An 18,067-nucleotide genomic window follows, 5' to 3' on the forward strand; every position below is an offset into this window, starting at 1 on the left:
ATCTCTATCTTCATCATTCATTGCCTGTTTATAGGTCAATGGATCCTCAACGTCATCATCAGGTATGATGATCTGTGTTTCTGCCAAACCCAAGTAACGATCGGGTTGAGTTATAACCCTCCCACTACGTCTTGGCATTCTGAACTATTGAGAAGGATATGATTGACCAGAAGTGTCAGCTCCATCAACAACTCTTATTGAAGGACCAACTTGGTCAACAACTCTTGTTATTTTATCAGTAACTTCTTTAGAAATCTCACTCAATACTAATTTGCTACGAGGTTGATGATTTCTTACGTGGTCTTCCTCTAAGAATGTAGCATTTGTTGATACAAACACTCTATTTTCTTGAGGGTCATAAAACAGACCACCTTTCGTCTCTTTGGGGTATCCTACGAATAGGCATAATTTTGAATGACGTTCTAATTTCTTGAAATTTTGCACTAACACATGTGCTAGGCATCCCCAAATCCTGAAGTGACGTAAACTACCTTTACGCCCTCTCCATAACTCATAAGGTGTTTTTGAAAAACTCTTAGAAGGAACCATGTTCAAAATGTATGCAGCAGCCTCCACTGCATAACCCTAAAACGAATTAGGTAATTGAGCGAAACTCATCATAGACGGAACCATGTCTAACAGTGTTCTATTTCTCCTTTCTGATACACTGTTCTGTTGTGGCATACCAGGTGCTGAGAGTTGAGACATTATTCCATGTTCTATCTTATAGTTCTGGAATCTTAAGTCCATATACTCTCCACCTTGATCTGATCGAAGTGTTTTTATAGTTTTTCCTAATAGATTCTCAATCTCAGTCTTATACTCTCTTAACTTTTCAAGAGCTTCAGACTTCTAATGCATTAGGTAAATATAGTCATACCTTCAATAATCATCAATAAAACTGATGAAATATTCATACCCTCCTCGTGCTTTGACATTCATTGGACCATAGAGATCTGTATGCACGAGTTCTAAGGTTTCTTTGGCTCTATAACCTTTTTCAGAAAAAAGTCATTTAGTCATTTTACCCTCAAGACACGACTCACATGGAGGTAAAGAGTTGTCTTTTAACTGATTTAGATGTCCTCTTTTAACCAATCTTCCAATCCTATTGAGATTAATGTGGCCTAGTCTTAAGTGCCAAAGATAGGTATTAGGAGAAATCTTTTGTCGTTTATTTTGAGTTTCAGCTGTTTTAAACATCACGGTATTTAAAATAGCTTTTGTTTCGCTCGGATTTAACATATATAAGTTGTTTTCTAGTTTTGCAAAACAAATATGAATATCTCTTTTGCAAATGAATACTTCATTGATTTCAAAAAGATACTTTATACAATTGTTCTAATAAACAAGAGATAGATATTAGATTTCTTTTTATTTCAGGAACAAAAAGTACATTATCTAATATAATGAATGTATCTCCAAAAAAACAACTTTAAATTTTCTACTAATCTTGCTGAGAAAACATCTCCTATTCCAACCCTGAGCGTTATCTTGCCTTCTGCAAGCATTCTACAGGAACTAGTTTCCTGAAAAAAAGAACAAATATGATTAGTGGCCCCTGAATCCAATATCCAGGTTGAGTGATCATACTCTACTAAACATATTTCTACAACTAGTAAATCATATTTACTTTGTTGTGCCTTTTCAGCTTTCTTCTCTACAAGGTATTTTGGGCAGTCACTTTTCCTGTGCCCGTTTTCATTGCAATGGCCCACAAATGCAAGGTTCAAAATGCAGATAATGGAAACATTTTCCATTATCTGCATTTTGAACCTTGCGTTTACGGTCTGCGGTCAGTAGGAATCTTATCTTTCCCCTTACCCTTTTTGTCATATGCATCCCAAACTATTCGGTTTGCATTTGAGCTGGGGTTTAGGGGACATTCCTCAGTTAAAACAAACCTCAAATCATCATTTGCAAGTATTGTGTTTAGGTTTGATTTTCTTGTTGCGTAATTGTCGCCGTTTAATTTCTCAGAAGCGAGTAAATTGTACTATTGAGCTTGACATGCTGAGATTTAAAACAAATCAAGACCATATTCGAATAAATCAAAACCATATTAATAAATTTAAGTTAGAAAAAAATAGATTTAGGTCTAAAGAAGAAGGAAAATTGTGACAATCCAGTAAATGACGGGTATATGAATAAATCAAGACTATATTCGAAGGAGAACGATTCTGAGGATAGGATTCTCCTTTTTGGTGGTTGAATAAAAAAACTCCATGGTTAAGCGTGATTTGTATGGAGCAATTTTCTAACCGCCCAAGCTCATTGCTACCATATATTGTCTTATTTGAGCTTTTATTTTTGGGTTTCCGCTTCAGGTTTTTAAAATGGGTCGCTAGGGTCAGGTTTCCACACCAATGTTTCGTTCCTCTCTTCAACCAATGTTAGATCTCACAATTCACCCCCTTTCGTGGCTAAACGTCCTCACTGGCACACCCTTCGGTGTCCACCACCCTTCGGAGCTCAATGTTTTCACTGGCATACCACCTGGTGTTTGGCTCTGATACCATTTGTAACAATTTAAGCCTACCACTTGCCAATATTGTCTGATTGTGAGATCTCACATTGATGGGAGAGAAGAAAGAAACATTCTTTATAAAGGTGTGAAAATCTTTACCTAGCAAATGCGTTTTAAAAATCATGAGGGGAAGCTCAAACAGAAAGCCTAAAAATGACAATATCTACTAGCAGTGAGCTTGAGCTGTTTCAAATTTTATGTTGGGTGACCTATTGAAAATTTTCATAAAATACATGTGAACGAGAATAAAACATGCTAGAGGAACTCGTGTTGGTTTATGAGAATAGTTTTCAATCACGTGATTTTATTATAACTTAAAGAATAATGACTACATATAAAAAAAATATTAATAAAATATTATATATTTAATATTTAAAATAAATTGAAAGACTACATTCAATTATTTGATTTAATAAATTCAATTAGATAACCAATGGACCGCGCATGTGTATTAATAACCTACTTGTAAATAAAATTGTCACTAATTTTTCTTAGAAAAGTTAATTTATATATTTTATTTTAAATTTACATTTAAATATACTAATTTCCTTCCCATAATAAAAAGGTTTCTTTTGTGGTAATATATGGGTTTTAGAATATAAATAGTTACTTTTTTTTTAATAAAAAATTTAATGGTATTAACTAAAGTTTATAACTATTTTTGAAAGGCTAAATTAATAATAATATCTCGAACTTTTTATTTTGTTTAAAAATGTTTATAAATATTTAATATTATCTTTAAATTAAAGAAAAAGTCGAAAAATACTCTTAAAAAGAAGTTTAAAAATATTTTCATCCTTAGTTTTAGATGTAGACCGTTACTTTTTTTTTTTTCCCCTCAAAAGTATCCTTAAATTTTTTAAAGTTTCATTAATATTCTTAATTTTTTTAAAAAAAATTCAAAAACACCTTAAAACTTTTCTAAAAAATTTAAAATATTCTTACCATTAATACTACATTTCAAATATATTCATGAACTTTTAAAACTAACATAAAAGTTTGGAGATAATCTATAAGGTGTCGTCCATAGATGGTTTTTGTTTATATATTAGTTGTAATTTATGTTAGAAAGGTGAATGGTGTTAATACTATTTTTAAATTTATGGATATTTTTTTAAACATACTTGCCGTATTTTGAATTATTTTTTTTTCTAAAATTGTAGAGAATTAATGAAACTTTTTAAAGAATAATAGTAGTATTTTTATAATAAAATATCTAACCGTTATCATCTAAAACTAACGGTAATAATATTTCTTAGACTTTTTTTTAAAAAAAAAAATTAAAAATACTATTGGAACTTTTAAAAATTTAAAGGTATTTATTTGGGATACCATATAAAGTTTAAGGTTATTGTTATTAATTTATTTTTACAATAGAGTATTATATAAGGTTGAGTAAAAACTTTAATAGTATTTTTTATAATTTAACTTATATTTACTTTTTTTAGGGTTTAACAAATGAAACTGATATATCAAACTATCGACCTTTATGACAATAATAGTGAGACGTTATCTATTGATATTGCTTGGATTAACGATTTTCAGTTCACCATCTGCTCTTTCTCTCTGCAGATGGGAAGAACTCTTCCCACGGCTTCAATGACTGCCAAATCCACTGCCTTCTTCTTCCTCCTCCTCCTATTGGCCTTCTATACTCCCCTCCTTCATGGCTCTCCCATCAAGACTATTGTCGTTCTCGTCATGGAGAATCGCTCCTTCAATCACATGCTCGGCTGGATGAAGAAACTCAACCTAAAATCAATGGCGTCGATGGCACTGAATCCAACATCCTCAACGCCGCTGATTCGAAATCGAAACAGTTCTTCTTCAAGGACCAAGCTCACCATGTCGATCCCGACCCTGGCCACTCCTTTCAAGCCATTCGAGAGTAGATTTTCGGCTCCAATGACACCTCTACAAATCATGTTTGTTTAGGTTGAAGCCCTTCTTATGAATGAACTACTCATGATTCTGGATAAAGAACAATACACATAATAAAAACTAGAAGGAATTTTAAAAACATTTAACCAAGCATGTTCTATAATTCTTTTAAAATTAAAATATTCATCCTATTTTAAATTCTTAGTAGTTTCAAACGTATTAATTAATTTAGTTCCGATAGTTTTAATAAATCTCTTTTCCTGATAAATTTTTACCAGAATTTGATTTTTTTTATGAATTCCTCGTACCTCCACTCCTTTACTCGTTTACTAAAAAAATGAAGAGTGGAAGAATATATAAATAAAAGAATAAAACAGATTTGTGATATTTACCTAGAGAGGAAGGAAATTGCAACAAATTGCTGAACAGCTCAGAATTGGCTTTTTGTGAGAATATGGGCACCACTCCCTTCCTCACCATGAGGGACGAGTGGGCCGGATCCTTTGAGTTCATCGTCCAAAACCTCACCTCCTTGAGAACTGACTGTCTCGGTGAGTCCAAAACATCAACCTTACTAAAAAAACCATACCAATCGTATCATTTTTTTTTACCTTAGATAGATGATGATCTATTTGAACTTACAAACCTATCTATTAATTTCGATTTAGAACAACTTCCAACGCCGGTGAAAATCAGAGCCAGCCCTGCGAACGACTCAGCCAAGCTTTCCGAGTTTCAGTAGGAGCTCATGCAGTTGGCTGCAGTTTTGAAAGGAGAGCGTATCCTTAGTAGTTACTCCGAAACCTTTGGAAAGGATATGACTGTGAAGGAAGGTTGGGAGTATATAAGGGAGGCCGTAAAGAGATTCTTTGAGGCCGGGCGTTTGGCTAAGAAAATGGGAGTTGATGAAGACCAAATTGTCCAAATGAAACCATCTCTTTCTACAGGATCCTCACCAACACCTACACAATTGCCTTAATAATAGATGTAAAAAATGATACAAAAATTCGAGAAGATTGAAAATAAAACTCGAAGTAAAAGAATAGTCGTGTAAAGACACAGTCGTATAGCTCTGTCTCATAGTATAGATTAATGTATTTTAAAAAATGAGAAAGTGAATATGTTTGGATACGTGAATTCACTCAACTTACAAAGGTTGTTATAGTTGTTATACATAATAATAATAATAAACGAAACGTTTATGTAGGTTCGTGTAGTTTCGTATGTGAATTCACTCATTGTCCCTATTTTAGCTAATATATATCATGAATTGACCCAAATTCATGGTGCCTCTCATTCAGTTGGACATTTGAAAGTTCCTTTGACAGGGCACTTAGATGTTCCTTCAGTTACGCATCCTTGAGGCTTGATTTCATGTGCATTACATTTATGCTTGCCCATTATTATAACACACTAGAAAATCCCAAGAAGTGACTAAGGACCAATCATCGTCCTGTTATCTAGAGAAAGGGAGAGCTAATTACTTCAACAATTTTTGAAGTCCTATGGTTTGGTGACAAATCGCTTCTTCCAAAATATTTCGTCATGATCTAGACATTTAAGTTGCCCGATCAAATCATGGATTTTTATCCATAAGTTGCCCGATCAAATGCAGGGTGGACTCATGAAATTAGAAAGGAATATTTAATATATTAGAAGTAAATAGGAAAAGCTAGGGATTTTCATATGACTCGACAACCCGACACACTTGGACTATCCAACCCAAGCCATAAAATTGGGTTGGGTTAAATTTATTTTTGGTTTGTGAAATCTCACATCGGTAGTCGAGGGGAACGGAGCATTCTTTATAACGTTGTGAAATCTCTCCCTAGCCGACGCGCTTTAAAACCTTGAGAGGAATCACGGAAGGGAAAGCCCAAAGAGAACAATATCGGCTAGTGGTAGGCTTAGACCGTTACAAATGGTATTGGAGTTAGATACCAGGCGATGTGCCAACGAGGAGGCCGAGTCCTGAAGGGGGTGGACATGCGGCAGTGTGCCAGTAAGGACGTTGAGCCCCGAAGGGCGGTGGATTGGGGAGCTCACATCGATTGTAGAATGGAACAAGTGCCAACGAGGATGTTGTGCCCTGAAGGAGGATGAATTGTGAGATCCCGCATCGATTGGAGAGGAAAACAAAATGTTGTTTATAAGTGTGTGGAACCTCTCCCTTGGAGACTTATTATAAAACCCCAAGGGGAAGCACACGAGGGAAAGTCCAAATAAAACAATATCTGCTAGGGATGAGTTTGAGGGTTACAGTTGGATGAAAATTTTGTAAAATAAAAATTAAAAAAAAAAAAACTAACAACCAATTGGACTACGTCAAATAAAATTACGCACCATATTTAAATTTTTTATTCATTACCCTTGCACTAATTTTTTTTAAGAAGGAATCTCAGTCATTATTATCTCAGGTCATTCCAATCCTTTTTTTAGTTATTTTGAAATAAAGAAAAGAAATATATTAGTCTATTGTTTCATAGTTTTACATATTTACTAATTTCAAAAGTTGAGATATATTAATATAGGTAAAGATATTCGTATTTTCTTTCACAACCTCTCAAGTGATCTAGAGCACCGATCTTGGTGTTATTTTCCAGTAAATTATTTATGCATGGACCACGAAGTGATCAGGGAGGATATTCACTTGTTTCAAATCAAATTAAATGGGATAAGTTACCAATCCTCAGTCAATCATTGCGGTCTATTTTTGAGTTTTGCATCTTTCTTGGAAATTCAATAATTTCTTGAAAGTCTAAAAATGCAAACCAATCAAAGGCCGTCTATTTTTGGTTTTGCATCTTTCTTGTAAATTTAATAATGTCTTGAAAGTCTAAAAATGCAAATCAATCAAAGGCTGTCTATTTTTTGTTTTGCATCTTTCTTATAAATTCAATAATTTCTTGAAAGTCTAAAAATGCAAACCAATCAAAGGCGGTCTATTTTTCACAGATATTTTCACCTCTGCGAAGATACAAGTGTTATTGACCTACACTCTCTTCTCAAAGACAACTTGGGTGTTATTGACCTATACTCTCTTCTCAAAGACAACTCGGGTGCTATTGACCTACACTCGTAAAGACAAGTTGGACGTGATTAACATACACTCTCCAACTTGAGGGGGAGTGTTGAGATATATTATTTATAGAATATATCTTAGATATTATATCTTAATATTCTTTCCTTTATGATTTGATTTAGAGTAATTTTATTCTCAGTATTTAATTATTTTATATTTTCCTCATTTGTACCTCTTGTATCCTATTTAAAGGATATCAATATCAATATCAATGAGAATACACACCCTCTCAATTCTATTTCTATTTTTCATTCTTAACCAGGTTTAAAAACTCTAAATGTTCTCTAATCAAAGATAATTTTTTTAGGTTAATTTATAAAATTACTGTTAAATTTTTAAAAGATTGAATAATACCTTTAAATTTATTATAAAATTATTTAAAATACCATTTACTATTAATTTTCAATATAAATAGCTAATTTTTATTTTAAAAATATCCTTGAATTTTTTAAAAAAATTCAAAAAGATTCTTATACTTTAAAAAATGTTTAAAAAATACCCTTAAATTTAGGATCTCTTAATTGAGTCATTTGAGATATCTATAAAATAGACTGGACCAAATTAGTTCTAATGTGTTAAATCATAAATCGAAATATATTAAAGTTATTAATGAAAAGTACATTATAGAAGACTTAAACTTACCGTATTTAAACCTACTAAATTTGAGTCTAGAAAAAAAAAGAACGATAATGGGCATTTAATATTTTGGGAAGCAAAAATAGGAAAGTTAATGTTATTACATAAAAAAAAAAAGAAAAAGAAAAAGAAATGATGAGTGGTAAATGTTAGTTTTTAGTTATTATTGTCTACTATAACTAACTTTTACCTTAACACAACATTTTATACCAAATATTAAAAAAATTACACAAATTTAAAAAACATCCTGTGGTATAGCTACTTCCTGCTTATTTGGTCTTAATTAACTATTACATGAGAATCATATGATATATGTATAGACTGACTCTGTCAATCTAGAGTCCGTATATGGACTCTCATACACATGAGCAGGATATTATATGAGGACAACTCGATTGCGTATACTAGGGCTCCGAACTCAAATGATTTCTATCACATGACGATCCAAGAGCAATGCATTAGAAAAAAAGTTAGTGTTATCGAGTGTGAGAGTTGCTAAAGCTAAAGGAGAATTCTCTTTCAGGCTAGGTGCGATATTGTTATGTAAAAGAGAAAACAGTTGGCTAGGTTTATTTAAAAAAAATAAAAAATAAAAAATAAAATTGTTTAAGGTTGTTATAATTTTCAAATAGCCTCGGGCCTAAACCCTTTCGATTGATAAGGTTCACATATGTTAGAAGCTGGTATTATCATATATCAGCTAGGCTCTAGTAGTGATTTATGTAGATTGATAGGGTCCTAATATATATCTCAATATTGGTTGAGACTGAGTGTGGCTTCCCTCATATTTATGTTATCATGTTACTATGTGAGTACTTTAGGGTCACCAACTAACCTCAGGTAGTGAATGGTCTAAATTGAGAGGGGTGTCTCTGTAGTTGGTTTAATTACACGGTCGCATCCTAAGTTTTATTTGTGAATGTTTGCAAGAATCCTAGAAGGACCTCTAACTTTGCAAATCCAGTTATTGTTGATGCTTATCATGTGCCATTTTATTAGAATACGGTCTACCAGGAAGTCGCCTTTTGACCTCTAATAGTGATCTATCTAGACTCGCGAGTTCACATTGTGTCACAGTAGTTGGCCCAAGAAAGAAGTTAGTCCACCTCAGGTTGACCTCTAATATTGAACTATCTAGACTCGCGGGTTCACATTGTGTCACAGTAGTTGGCCCAAGAAAGAAGTTAGTCCACCTCGATTGACCTCTAATATTGAACTATCTAGACTCACGATTCACAGTAATTGGCTCAAGAATGGTTTATGATTAGGATACTATGTACCAATCCTACCAGCCTAGTAATCCATGTAAAGTCAATAGTGCAATCGGGGGCGTGATGAGGAATACTGTTGGCTGTGTCATGGGGTTTCATTTTGGAGACGTGTTGTTTTAGTTGTAAAGCGATGCCACAAGCAAACTACAAACAAACTCATTTTTATTTCGTTTGAAAATATTATTGTTTTTAATTAGATATAAAATCTCTTTTCATATTTGAAAATAACGGAAGTCTGTAAGCCTGTTTTCGGCAACAACCCTAGTCTCGATCCTCTAGTAGTTGCGATGCTCTAAGCTTCAATGGCGGCCAAATTCACTGCCTTCTTCCTTCTCCTATTGGCCTTCTACACTCCCCTCTTCCATCAAAACCATTGTCGTTCTTGTCCTGGAGAATCGCTCCTTTGATCACATGCTCGGCTGGATGAACAAACTCAACCCTAAAATCAATGGCATTGATGGCACTAAATCCAATTCCTTGGCAAAGGCTATTCACTGTGAATGATCTTCGAGAATCTCAACGATGTCGGAATGTCCTTCAGAATCTACTTCCAGAACCTTCCATCGACTCTGGCCTACGAAAATCTGTGGAAACTGAAATACCTAAACAAATTTCATCTGTTTGATTTGGACTTCAAGCGGCACGCAAACCAGGGAAAATTGTCGAACTACGTGGTGCTGGAGCTGCGGTACTTCGATCTGCCGCTGGAGCTGGGGAATGATGATCATCCATCGCACGATGTGTACCAAGGACAGATGCTCATCAAGGAGGTTTACGAGACGCTCAGATCTTCACCGCAGTGGAACGAAACTCTGTTCATCATCACGTACGATGAGCATGGTGGATTCTACGACCACGTTCCAACGTTGGTTACCGGCGTTCGTCGGGCCAGAGACGTTTCTTTTCCATTTTGATCGGCTCGAAGTTCAAGAAGTTCAAGTTCCGACCATCATGATCTCGTTGTGGATGGAGAAGGGCACTGGTATGATTTTTTGTTCATCACATTCATATATATATATATATATAGGGGGACTGTGAATCCTTTTATAATTTTTTTGTTCATGTATATATATAGGGGACTGTGAATTCTTTATTCGTTTCATTTCTAATTGTTTTGTTCTTATATATATATACACACGGGGACTGTGAATTCTTTATTAGTTCCTTTTATAAATTTTTTTATCATCACATTCATATATATATATATAGGGACTGTCATGGGTTTAGGAGAAATTCTATTTTACACTATGTTTGAAATTTAAATCTCACATATATATATATAGGGGACTGGCATGGCCTAGGAAAAATTCTATTTTACACTATGTTTGAGAATTTAAATCATATATATTAGTATATAGGGGTATTGGTATGGGCCTAAGAGAAATTCTGTTTTACACATATATATATAGAACTAGCATGGGTAATATATATATATATAGGAGGACTGTCATGAGCCTATATATGGGGACTGGCAGGACTATTCTGGGTTTAAATCACATTCATATATATATAGGGGGACTGTCATAGGCCTATATGACAGGACTATTCCGAGTTTAAATCACATTCATATATATATATATATAGGGGGACTGTCATGGGCCTATATTATGGGAACTGGCAGGACTATTCTGGGTTTAAATCACATTCATATATATATATATAGGGGGACTGTCATGGGCCTAGGAGGTTGCAGCTCACTTACTAGCTGAGTTTGTTAAGATTAGGATGCGATAAGTCGATAAGTGTTAGAAATCAGGACTCGTTACAATGGTATGATATTGTCCACTTAAAGTGTAAGCTCTCGTGGCTTTGCTCTGGGCTCCCCTAAAAGGCCTCAGACCAATGTAAATAGTATTCCTCACTTATAACCCCACGATCTTCCACTAAATTAACTCATGTATGACTCACACCCAATAATCTTCAATAATAAGAGCCTACAAGTAGGTGGCTTACTAAGTATAATTTTATACTCATTCTTGTTATATTTGTTTTTTTTCAAGTATGTGAGGCGTTGGGTCAAGAGAGGGTGCGTTGAAAGATGTAGATTGTCACAGAGGAAGCGTGTCCCAGGGCGTCAGTCTGATCTTACTAATTAGTACACTTTGTCCTTCGTGTTTTCTTTCCTTTGTCTAAAACTAATCACCTATGTCCTCTTTGTATTGAAACGCTTTTCTTACTAAATAAATTATTGATTTTTGAAATAATGTTTTCCTTTGAATTTCTTGCATACACACTCCACGTCATAGTTTTATTAAGTCACGAATTGAGGTTAATTTTTTTGGGTCGTGACATTCTCTCTGCGAGATCTCACATTGGTTGGAGAGGGGAACAAATCATTACTTATAAAAGGGTAGAAATTTCACTATAGTAGACCCGAAAACATTTTACCTTTTAATCAAAAGTACATACTTTATATATCAATTGAGTTACATTATATTAAGTTATATACTTATGTAAATACCTTTCTAATATAATATCAAAAAAAAAATTAATTTCAACATCATCATAATTTAAATGGTCATGAAATTGTACTATCGGGGATATCAGAGGTTTAAATTGCTCTATACTAAATGTTCTTGAACTTATTTTTATTCCAAATGAAAGAGATAATAGCTAGGCTTGATGAAGCATACGTGACAAAAGGGGAAAGAGAAGAAAATTGTGTAATTATTTCATAACTTGTTGCAGCAACAAAGCATGAGAAGAGAAGAAGACATTCCTCTGTTTTACCCAGCTCTTCTATCGAACTCATCACAAACTTAAACATTATCACATTTCATCAGGCAAACAAGTTAACTCATTCCTGCATATAACCCAACATTCCAATCATATATTTATTCGAGTAAAAAATACTACAATACAAAAAATATTATCAACCAAGAGAATGATATATTGAACCGAGACAAGCGACGATCAATATAGTAAGAATCAAGAGAATGAAATATCATAGCTGAGGAAGAAATTATTATTATTTTTTATTTTAATGTGGGTTTGAAATGGTATATACATATACTTTTACATTTTTAATTCAAAATTTTATAGACCAAACTCAAATATGGTGATTTTTTTTAATCCATTTTTAAATTTAAAATTTCATTAGCTTGTAATTTTTACTTACCTGTATCTCTTGTTTGACTAAAAGGGTTTTGTTTTCAATCTTGACACAATCTAGAAGAATATTTTTATTTTTATTTGCTTATCTGTTTATCATTGAAGTATCAATTAAATTTATAGCCACCCAATCAAAATTTACATCTCTCACCTGGTCCCATGGATCCAACTTGCATGTTGCTTTCTTGTCTATCGTGTAGGTCACAACTTACTCTATTAGATATGACATTCTCTTTGAGAGATCCCACATCGAATGGAGAGGCGAGCAAAACATTTTTACAAGGGTGTGAAAACCCCTAGTATATGAGTTATAAAACCTTGAGTGGAAGTCTGAAATGGAAATGCCAAAAAAGACAATATCTACTTGCGAAATTGACTTTTTAATCCAAAATACATATTTTATAATAATTCAGCTATGTTAAATTAAATTATACAACTTGTGCAAACTCCTTTCTAGTATAAGATCAACCAAACAAATTAATTTCAACCGGATCATAATTTAAATGGTCATGAGATTATACTCTTGACGACACCAGAGGTTCAAATCGCTCTATACTACACGTTCTTGAACTCATTTTTATTCCATATTAATGTGATAGCAACCCTGTTACAAAGGCTTGATGGAGCTTACAAGCAAAAGAGTAATAAACTAGTTTACATACAAAAATGACATGAAGTCTAATGTCTCTAAACTGCAAACTCTTTTGAAAGGAGGTCATCTCGTAAGTGCAAATATAAACCATCATCAAGCAATTATTTAGTGTATTATAAGATATGGAACATATAGTACTTATATACAATTAGATATGATCATTTTGGTAAAAAGTTTATCAAATTGCAACAAAAATAGCCATAAAATTATTTCTAGGGTTTCTTCTTCCTTACGACCATCCTTATCAAAATCGAATGTTGTTATCCTTCCATGGGTGTTTATCGATGAGTTGGTTGTTGAAATTCAGGCGAAGAGCCTAACTTTCAAGCTCTAACTTCAAATCTGGTGGATGTGAAATGAACTCAATTTATTTTAACCCACACTAAACAAACGAGCTTTCGTATTTTGGGTCGAAGTATTATTTAGATACATAACCCTTTGTAAATAAGGTATGAACTACCCTACGCGTAATTTAGTAGATACGGTATGAATAAACTCAAATGTGGTGAGAATACAAAAAGAAATGAACTTCTTTTTTTTTAATCGATTTTTAAATTTAAAATCTCATTAGCTTTTAATCTTACCTTACCTGTCTTTCATGTTTAGACCGAAAGGGGTTCGTTTTCAATTTTGACGCAATCTGGTTGAATATCTAGTTATTTTTATTTTCTTATCTATTTACCATTGAAATATCAATTAAATTTATAGCCACCCAATCAAAATAATTTATTTTATAAGCTTGTTCAAATCAATGTGATTAGTATCACGGTCTTACATTGGTCACGTCATGGTATTTGTTTATTACATCTCTCAAGTGGTCCGATGGGCGCCACTCGCATGTTGCCTTGTTGTCTACCGTGTAGGTCACAGCCTACTCTCTTAGATATGATATTTTCTATGAGAGATCTGACTTCGATTGGAATGGTGAACAAAATATTTTTTATAAGGGTGTGAAAAACTCTCTAGAAGTTTTTAAAACTTTTACGGAAAACCCAAAAAAATAATATGTATCGAGGAATTTGACATTTTAATCGAAAAGTACATAATTTATAACAATTTCGCTATCTTATATTAAATTATAGTACTTATGCAAATTGTTTTATGGTATAATATCAACAAAACTAATTAATCTCAATCCAAATCATAATCTAAATGCGAATGAGATTATACTCTCGACGATATTATAGGTTCAAATTGCTCTATACAACACTTCTTGAACTCATTTTTATTCCAATTAACGTGATAGCAACTCTGTTACAAAGGCTTGATAGAGCTTACAAGCAAAAGGGTAATAAACTAGTTTACATAAAAAAAAAAAATGACGTGACGTCTAATAGCTCTAAAGTGCAAACTCCTTAGGAAGGAGGTCAGCTTGTAAGTGCAAATGTACACCATTATCAAGCAATTGTTTAGAGTATTCTAAGATGTCGAACATATAGTACTTGTATACAATTAGATATGATCATTTTGGTAAAAAGTTTATCAAATTGCAACAAAAATAGTCATAGAATCATTTCTAGGTTTCTTCTTCCTTACAACCATCCTTATCAAAATCAAAGGTTGTTATCATTTTATAGGTGTTTATGGATGAGTTGATTGTTGAAATTCAGGCGAAGAGCTCGACTTTCAAGCCCTAACTTCAAATCTGGTGGATGTGAAATGCACTCAATTTATTTTGATCCATGCTAAACAAACCAGTTGTCGTATTTTTTATCAAAATATTATTTAGATACATAACCCTTGCTAGATAAGGTATGAACTACACTAAGCGTAATTTAGTAGATATGGTATGAATTAAGATCACAAAGTTCGATAGTTAAATTTCTTACTCCTGTAATGTTGAACTAAAATAATGAAAATTTAGAGGCCTATTAGATATTCTCTAAAGTTTATGAACCCAGTAGACATAATAAAATTGAAAGTCTAATAATTTAGATAAATATAAATGTCCAAAAAAGTTTTTTTTTATACTACTTATATAACATTTAAATGTCTAATAAGAAATATTATTAAATTTATTATAATTTTATACATTTTTTTTTAATAGGAACTATATTAGGAATTCTCTCTGATCCTCGAAAAAAAATGGAGGATTTCAGAGATGATCTCCATGGAGAATCATCCCTCTGGTCCGCACGAAGACAAAAAGATGATTTTGCAAGAATAAAAAATAAGAACAAAGATAGATAAAGTTTCCCACATGGCGTAGACATCTCTAGAAACAATAAACAATTGATGAAAATGTTATCAAATGATCCATAAATGTCATCATTTATGGCAAGAATCCTAATATTAAAAGGTTATCAAACTTTTATCTTCTATTACACTATTTATCAACTATAAAAGTGAAACAAACCAAGCACAAATGTATTCATATCTATCTTTTTTCTCTGTCATTTTAATCAAATGAGTTTATTTTCAACCCTTCGCTTTTTCACTCTTAATTTTATTGTTCTTCGCTAACTAATTCACTACCATCGAAGGATCAAGCTTCCAAAATCCAGAGATTATCGTCAAGATAACAAATGCTCTGAAAGCTAAAAATCAGCTCACTTTTCACTGCAAATCTTGCGATGATGATTTGGGAGTTCACAAGCTGACACCTTGGGCCAACTACACTTTAACTTTCATCCAAATTTATGGTTCTCAACATTGTTTTACTGTTCCTTCCAATGGTCTGGCTCATTTCGTTACTTCGATATCTACATAGATAAGAGAGATAGAAAAAATTGCGAAAGAACTCTATGTTTGTGGTATGTGAGTGAGCAAAATGTCTGTATGTTCAACTATAAAACCAATAATTATAATATTTGTATGATATGTTGTTCGTGTATGTACCTTTTTTTTTCTTTTTTCTCTTTTTTTTTTTTTTTTTTGAAACTTGATACGATTAGTATAAGTGAACAATAAACGTTATCGACATACTTTATGATATTAAGAATTGTTAACTTATTTTGGTCATGATTGGTAGTTGAAACAACTATACAAGATGCGGCATTCCTTTTGAAGAATTTTGGCCTAGAATAGGTAAGGTCGAGCCTTAGGACTTAGCCTAGAATAGAGTCAAGTCGATTAGTTAGAGTTGGTATTGAGTGAACATATACACGTATAGGCTACACATATGATTGAACAAAATTTAGTTTTTGTATAAGTTATCTTCGGTTAGCAAAGAATAATCTTGTCCAAGGTCTTAACGAAGCCACAAAATCAAACGTGCCATTTAATTTTCTTAACTTTAAGAGAAATTATTAAAACACGTTCAATTTATTTAAGGAAAAGATATTACAAAGATATGATATAAAAGACACGATAAGGTAATAATAACAAGGTAATTATATAAACATTTTCAATTAAGAAATGACACTTAAGAGGTATTAAGACATTTCACAATCTATCATAAATTGTAAAATAACAATTTAAAAGTTCATTGTTTTAGCAAAAATTGAAAATTCCAAAATTTCTAATTGAATGGTTCAATTTTTTTATAAAAAATAAAAACTATCTCAAATGAACCTTATTCAGCTGACCTAGATCTTTTAGAGGCGTTTGGTTTAAGGTTTTGTTTATGATGTATGAGAGTCAAATAGTTATGTTTCGTGCATGGAAAATGTTATTATAAACGAGTGGACCTCACCTATTCATGATAAGTAGATGCATTGGCTACCTGTACGATTGAACAAAATTTCGTTTATGCATATATACGTAATCTTGTCAAAGGTCTAATGAAGCCACAAAGTCGAACATACCATTTATTTTTCTTAACTTTGAGAGAAATTATTAGAAAACATTCGGTTTATTTAAGAAAATGATAATACAAAGATATGATATAAACGACATTTTACAATGTATCATATATAATAAGGTAATAATATAAACATTTATAGTTAATAAATGACATATCAAAGGAGGGAAATACGAACCTACCATTAAGACATTTCACAATTGATTATAGATGGTAAAATAACAATTTAAAGGTTTATTATTCTAGCAAAAATTGAAAATTCCAAAATTTCTAATTAAATAGTTAGTTTTTTTAATTAAAAACCAGAACTATCTCAAATGAACCTTATTTAGCTGACCTAGATCTTAGAGAGGGTTTGGTTTAAGGTTTTATTTATGAAAAATGTTATCAGAAATCAGTAGATCTCACATATTCATGATACATAGATGTAGGATATAGGGATTAGTAAAGAGTTAACCAATTGATCGTACGATTATGTACATAATTCTGACAGATAAATATAATTTAAGGAGTCGAGTGATGAGATATAATGACCAGATAAAAGCTCGGTTGGACTAGGCCATGAGAAACTATAAGAATTGTCTTACAATAAAATTAATTTCTTTATTGTACTTTTACGTTTTTAATTCAAAAAATTTTAGAACAATAACCCTAACGAGTTTCAAACATATATAGAAAAATAACTCTAAAAGTTTCAAACATATATCTTTAATTTTAAAAAATAACCATTTATCAAATACAATTCTATTGTTATTTTAAACAATAAATGAGAACCCGTTACTAAAGGGTCCATAATTGCCTTAATTCTATAGGCACTTAATATGTGGTCATCCATCCAAATATAACAATTAAAACTAATTAAACAAAGTAGAAGTATTTTCATATTTACAAAATGAACTCATTTTCATTTTCATTGCATGGTCTTTCCTCATTGTTCTTTGCTATCCTATTTACTGCATCGACGGATCAATCTTCCAAAATCCACGAATTATAGTAAACATGACAAATGTTCTAAAAAGTCATAATTAGTTCAGTGTTCACTCTGGTCATAATGACTTAGAAGTCCACCATCTCCCACCTTTGGGCAGCTGCGCTTTTAGTTTTTGACCAAATTTTTGGGGCTCAACAAGGTTTTACTATATCTTCCGATGGTCTGGTTGGTCGC

The 18,067-nt window shown here is 32.4% G+C and overlaps 1 pseudogene; it reads left to right on the forward strand.

The window, feature by feature from the left end:
- Positions 1–9,897: 9,897 nt before the first annotated feature.
- Positions 9,898–13,520, forward strand: LOC111439722 (annotated as a pseudogene).
- Positions 13,521–18,067: the final 4,547 nt, after the last annotated feature.

The sequence above is a fragment of the Cucurbita moschata genome, unplaced genomic scaffold (genome assembly GCF_002738365.1).
Source record: "Cucurbita moschata cultivar Rifu unplaced genomic scaffold, Cmos_1.0 Cmo_Scf00103, whole genome shotgun sequence".
Classification (NCBI taxonomy): Eukaryota; Viridiplantae; Streptophyta; class Magnoliopsida; order Cucurbitales; family Cucurbitaceae; genus Cucurbita; species Cucurbita moschata.